The following is a 6,704-nucleotide window of genomic DNA, read 5'->3' on the forward strand; positions in this document are numbered from 1 at the left end:
CCGTGAGCTAAACCTACCACACAACTAACAGTGGCCGGGTGACGTACCTACGTTTTATCCCTAGACGCCTAGCACCAGCCGGAGGACTAACTAACCCTAATAGAGGAAAAGACAGACCTGGCTTACCTCTAGGGAAATTCCCCCAAAAAGGAGACAGAAGCCCCCCACATATATTGACGGTGAGTTCAGAGGAAAAGACATACGCAGTATGAAGGTAGGTTCAGCAAAGCGAGGTCCGCTTACTAGATAGCAAGAAGATACAATAGGGAACTTCACGGTCAGCTGAAAACCCTATTAAAATACCATCCCGAAATTACTTTAAGACTCATGTGTCAACTCATGACACCGGAGTGGCAATTTCGGCCCACAAGAGCTTCCAGCTACAGAAAAATAACATAACTGTGAACTGGAACAAAAATGCAAAACAAACTTAGGACTAAGAGTCCAACTTAGCTGATAGTAGTCTAGAAGCAGGAACATGCAACAGAAAGGCTCTGGTTACATTGATGGCCAGCACTAGAATAACTGAGCAGCAAGGCTAAATAGGATACACCCATATCCTGATGGAAACAGGTGAACAGAGAAAGTGAAGCACACAAGTCCAGTACCACCAGTGACCACCGGGGGAGCCCAAAAACCAAATTCACAACACATCAATTTGCGACCGGAGGTTCTCTCTTGGGCTCATTCGTCCAGAGTGGGTGGACACTTTGGGACAAAGAGGACATCTGAACTGCTGACTGACATACTGGTGGCCACATATGGTCCGTGACGTCGGAGATTATGTTCGGGCGTGTGTCTCCTGCGCCAAAAATAAGTCTCCTCGACAACGGTCAGCTGGGTTACTCTATCCCTTGCCGGTGGCAGACAGGCCCTGGGAGATGGTCGGGATGGACTTTGTGGTGGGTTTGCCCAAGTCTCATGGCTGTACCATCATTTGGGTTATCACCGATCATTTTTCTAAGATGGTGCATTTAGTGCCGCTTCCACGGCTACCTTCTGCACGGGCCTTGGCAGCATTTTCCGCCTACACGGTATGCCGGACAAAATTGTCAGTGACCGGGGTCCCCAGTTTGCGTCTCGGTTCTGGAGAGAGCTCTGTCATCTTCTCAGCAATGAGTTGAATCTCTCTTCAGCATATCATCCCGAGACGAATGGGTTGGTAGAGAGGGCCAACCAGACCTTGGTCACACATCTGCGACATTTTGTCTCAGCCAGGCAGGATGACTGGGCATCCTTGCTACCGTGGGCGGAGTTTGCGCTGAACAATGCCGCAGCCGATTCCACTGGACAAACCCCATTCCTCCTTAACTATGGTCAGCATCCGCGGGTACCTGTGCCTATGCCCGTGTCTTCCACTGACTCCAGGGTGGCAGACTGGGCTGTGGAGGTACGGGATATTTGGGACTGCACTCAGGATGCCATTCGGGCCTCCAAGGAGAGAATGAGGGCCTCCGCCGATGCACATCGGCGCCCCACTCTGAGCTGTGCTCCTGGCAACTTGGTGTGGCTCTCCACCCATAACATCAGGCTGCGAGTTGAGTCCACTAAGTTTGCACCTCGCTACTTGGGCCCCTTCAAGCTCCTCGAACAGGTTAACCCTGTGGTCTACCGTTTAGCCCTTCTACCACGATTGGGTATCACCGACAGCTTTCATGTGTCCCTCTTGAAACCCGTATACATGTCTCGGTTTTCCGAGTCATCTGCCGGGACATCGGGTTCGTCTACGGACGATTACGAGGTGAACGCTATTTTGGGCTACAAGGTGGTACGTGGCAAAAAATTTTATTTGGTGGACTGGAAGGGTTATGGTCCTGAGGACAGGTCCTGGGAGCCTGCTGAGCACATTCGGGCTCCGCAGCTCATTGCTGCCTTCGAGTGTAGTGAGGTCCAAGGAGGGGGGGGCCATATTAGGGGTCGAGTTCCCACCTCTGCACAGGGGGAATCTCGGTCCATCTCCACTGCGGTCTCCCATTCTTCTCCTGCCGCAGTGGAGTCTGCTTAGCGGAGACATCGGTCCCAGCGTCTCGCTCAGTCTGACTCTGTGCAAAGGGTTACTGCTGCTTTTCCAGCTTCTGCCATTGAAGCCAGTGCTGGGCAGCGGCAAGCAGACGCTTTTGGGACTAATTCCCGCTTTCTCCTTCTGAGCTCTCTCATTGGAGATCGAGGGTCACATGCTTAGATACTGCAGCAAAGGCCATTGGTAATCCTGGAAGGTCCTGAAGGTGCTCAGGCTTTGTGGCAGCTTCTCATTGGTCCTTCTAGGAAGGTCTTGTTCGTGCTTCAGCTATAAAAGGCTCGCATGGCCGCCCGGCCATGCGCTAGTATCAATTCAAATATGTGCTTTGCGCCAGTATGGTTATGCATGAATGTGTTCAGGGACCCGGCTGAAATAAGCCCCTAGAATACCGGCTTCTCCGGTGAGGAGATTGTATGTTTGTATTCAGGGACCCGGCTGAAATAAGCCCCTAGAATACCAGCTTCTCCGGTGAGGAGATTGTGTGTGTGCATAACCACTGACTGCTATCAGTTTGGCAGCAAGCTTGCTCTCCTTTGAGGCTGAGGATATGTGTCCACGTTCAGGCTTGCTTCAGGCTTTGGTCAGGATTTTATGCAAGTAGAATCCTGACCAAAAATGCACCTGAGGTCACTGGCAGGTCACCTGCGGTGTGCCTGCGTGTTTTGCTCATTGTAGCAACATGCTGCGTTTTAAAAAAACGCACCGCGCATGCGTTTTCGCGGCAAAAACGCATGCGTTTTTTAACGCATAGTGGAGTCGGGATTTCATGAAATCCCCTCCACTATGCTGTAACATCCGGACGCTGCGTTTTTGACGCTGCGGAAAAACGCAGCGTCAAAAACGCAGCGTTTCCTGAACGTGGACACATACCCTGACAGGGCGCAGTGCTTTCCTCTCACGGCTGCTCTGTGAGGTAACAGAGCTAGTCTATACCGCCAAACAGTGCCACCATTCACTAGCAGCAGGTTCTCCTGCACGGTGGACCCCGGGCTGCGAACGCACCATTTATAATAAACATCTATTTTTACTCGGTGCGTTCCGCTAGCCCTAACACCTGTGATACAAACTGTACACATTTTATTGGAAACAACAAACCATGTATGATAAAAACAAAATTTCCCAAAAGTACACTGAAACTTGTATCAATGACACTAGGATATACGGGAACAGTATAACAAGTATATGATCCCAAAAATATTTCATGGGGTTGGTGTCTATTCAAGTTCTTGCACACCAAATTTGACCTTCCATGCCTTTATTTACCTTGTTTGGTCTTCACCAAACTGTTCTGACAAATTTGGAAGCTATTGACTAAAATATTTTGTTATTCTGAAACATTAAATTTTCATTGCGGGAATTAAGGAGCCTAGTCCAACCCCATAGCATTATCCTTCCTGCACCAAATTTTTCAGTTGGCATAATGCAGTCAGGTTGGGTAATGTTCTCCTAACATTTGATGAGCTTAGGCTACTTTCACATTTGCGTTTGGAGCCGCTGCGGAGGGCTGTGGACTTCCTCCGTGAAGCCCCGCCCCCCGCCGCTAGCTCCGCCTACTTCTGCATGCGGCCGGCATGCGACCTGGGTACCTATATTTAACATTAGGTACGCAGGTCGTGCCGCAGTATGCGGATGCTGCCGCATGCGTCGTTTTGACGATGCGGAAAAAAAAATAAATTGCTACGAGCTGCGTCGTATGCTGGTCTCCGCATCGTCAAAACGACGCATGCGGCAGCATCCGCATACTGCGGCACGACCTGCGTACCTAATGTTAAATATAGGTACCCAGGTCGCATGCCGGCCGCATGCAGAAGTAGGCGGAGCTAGCGGCGGGGGGGCGGGGCTTCACGGAGGAAGTCCACAGCCCTCCGCAGCGGCTCCAAACGCAAATGTGAAAGTAGCCTTACATGCAACTGTGCTACCATGAAAACCCATGTCGTAAAGCTACCAGTCCGGTTTTTATGTTGATGTTAATGTCAGAGAAGGTTTGCAACTTTGCAGTCATCGAGTTAGCAGTATATTGGCGACTTATGCACTTGACAACTCTGCTCTTCAACTTATCGAGGACTGACCTGACACTTTGTTGCTGTGGTACCTAAACATTGCCATCTTTCAATAATAAAACTGACAGTTGATGGTGGAATATTTAGCTGCAAGGCTAGGGCCTGGATTTTATACATCTGTGACAATGGAACTGAATGGGTAACCTGAATTCAATTATTAAGTGGAGTGTTCCAACACTTGTCCCCATAGTGCATCTCCAAATTGCACATAAATTGTGATGCTTAATGCTTTATGAGCCTCGTCTTATATGGACAGTTTGTGTGTTCTTTTTTCCCCCTGAATTTAACTTGAGGCACCTGTTTTTCAGTCTGTGCTTCAGCAAGATTATTAATTTATATACGCACAATATGCTCACTATTTGATCTCGGTAATCCATCATAATCCCACACCAAATTAAATTTCATATTTTATTCCTGCAAATAGTCTCTTCAAAGAGAAAGAGAACTAGAACGCTAGTGCCACCTATTGGAAGTAGCAAGCCTAAAAGTCAATGTCGACCCTTTAATGAGCTTTGTCACATGACGTAGGATAAAAGCCAAAACCAGAATATTTTATTCCTGGAAGTGAACAATAATGTCCTAAAAAAAAGAAGAAAAAAAAAGGAAATCAATTGCATTCATACCAAACACCATTTATTGCTTGTTGAATCCCTCCTTACCCCTTTCCTGCAAAAGGACAATTGTATTCATGTCCTGGGAAGCGGTCTTCATTTGTGACAGGGACTATATTATACACAGTTGGGAAAATAAGTATTTGATACACTGCTGATATTGCAAGTTTTCCCTCTTACAAAGAATGGAGAGCTCTGTAATTTTCATCATAGGTACTCTTCAATTGTGAGATACAGAATCTTAAAAAAAAATCCAGAAAATCACATTGTATGATATTTACATAACTAATTTGCATTTTGTTCCATGAAATAAATATTCGATCACCTACCAACCAGCAAGAATTCTGGCTCACAGACCTGTTAGGCTTTAAAGAATAACTGTCAGCAGGATTTTGCTCACTGTTGAAGTTCCTGAAGGAGAAAAGTGTGAAAGAGCGAACAAGGAGACATGCACAGCAGCAGGGATCACCATACAAAATCACTAATTTTTATTTATATTTGTAAATCACACACAATTATTAAAATCATTTAAAAAACGCAAAAGAATATAAGCATCATGCCCTTAAAGGGCAGGAACTGCAGATTGCTTACGGACGCCTCAAACAATCTATCAAAGTGAGAGTTGTAACAAGAATATCTGAGTAATTATGTTATGTCAAACATAGGTCAATGCAACTTAATATACCAACATGTCCTCTCCTGATATGATTATACGTTACAGACATTGCCTTTAAATGGTACAAACATACAGAAAGGGGGGTTCTTGAACAGAAATATCCTAATACCATGCAGAAAGAGACTGGTACCCAATATATATACATGAAAATATCAAAAAGGAATTTTTAAATGGAACAATTCTAGAAGGTAAAGAATGAAAAAGAAAACAATCAAATATGATAAGGATAAGGGAAGATCAAAATGATACCATATTCGGCACTAAGGCACAGGTTTGTTTGCACACCGAATCATGCTAGCAAAGAAGAGCCCTTCCCTTAGTTTTCAGTAGGCAACCATGATGGACATGCTCACAGAACACACAGGTAAGTGTGTGAGGCACAGAAGCGAGATCCGGCTCCTCATAAACCCGACCGCGTATTGTCACATCTGTGATTTCATCCAGGGGCAGAGAGTGTGGTTCTCATATGCATGTATCAATATATACCCATGCATAAATTAAGCAACTCTCAACAGCTGATTGACTTACCCCATCGGGGCTGCATGCAGTGTGCTTGGGCATCGGAAGTTCCCTATCCAGCACTTGCGTATAAGTCACTATAGAGCAACAGCCACCACAATGCGCATTGGCGGTGTGTTATCAATAACCGCATAGAGCAAAGATACCGAAGCGCTTGCAAAGGAGGTCATGCAGAGGTTGTCAAGGAGACAGCCAAAGCCATAAAGTTGCAAATGCGTTACATAACAGCGCTGTGCATATCAGTCATCGTACAGGTGAAGCAGCAGCCATCGTACTGTGCAGGCGCAGCGCCGCCCTCGGCGCTGAATTGAGTAGACAGCAAAAATAACATGCTTGCAAAGGAGCTCAAGTTTAAGTTGTCACAACAAGCCATAAGACCGCGCCTGTGCTATGTAGAAAGGAGCACACTGCAATCTGTAATCAGTCACAGTGTGTTAACCCACCACTATATCCATATCGTGGCTGGTATACATGTAAAAGTTCCTATATATCCGGACAGGCAGCCAGGCAAAGACTATTTACTAGACAATGTCTCTAAGGTTTTTTACAAAATACTTAATGCTCAGAATAGTGGCGTATGGATTTAGCAAATACCTGCTTCCCCAGGGCAAATACACTGCTAAAAAAAATAAAGGAAACACTAAAACACCACATCCTAGATATCTCTGAAATATTCCTGCTTCAAATTTTTATTCATTGCATAGTGGAATGTGTTCAGAACAATAAAACGTAACAATTATCAATGTAAATCAAAATGAATACCCATGGAGGTCAGGATTTGGAATGATACTCAAAGTCAAAGTGGAAAATTAAATTAC

This window comes from Ranitomeya variabilis, chromosome 1, assembly GCF_051348905.1.
Source record: "Ranitomeya variabilis isolate aRanVar5 chromosome 1, aRanVar5.hap1, whole genome shotgun sequence".
NCBI classification, from domain to species: domain Eukaryota; kingdom Metazoa; phylum Chordata; class Amphibia; order Anura; family Dendrobatidae; genus Ranitomeya; species Ranitomeya variabilis.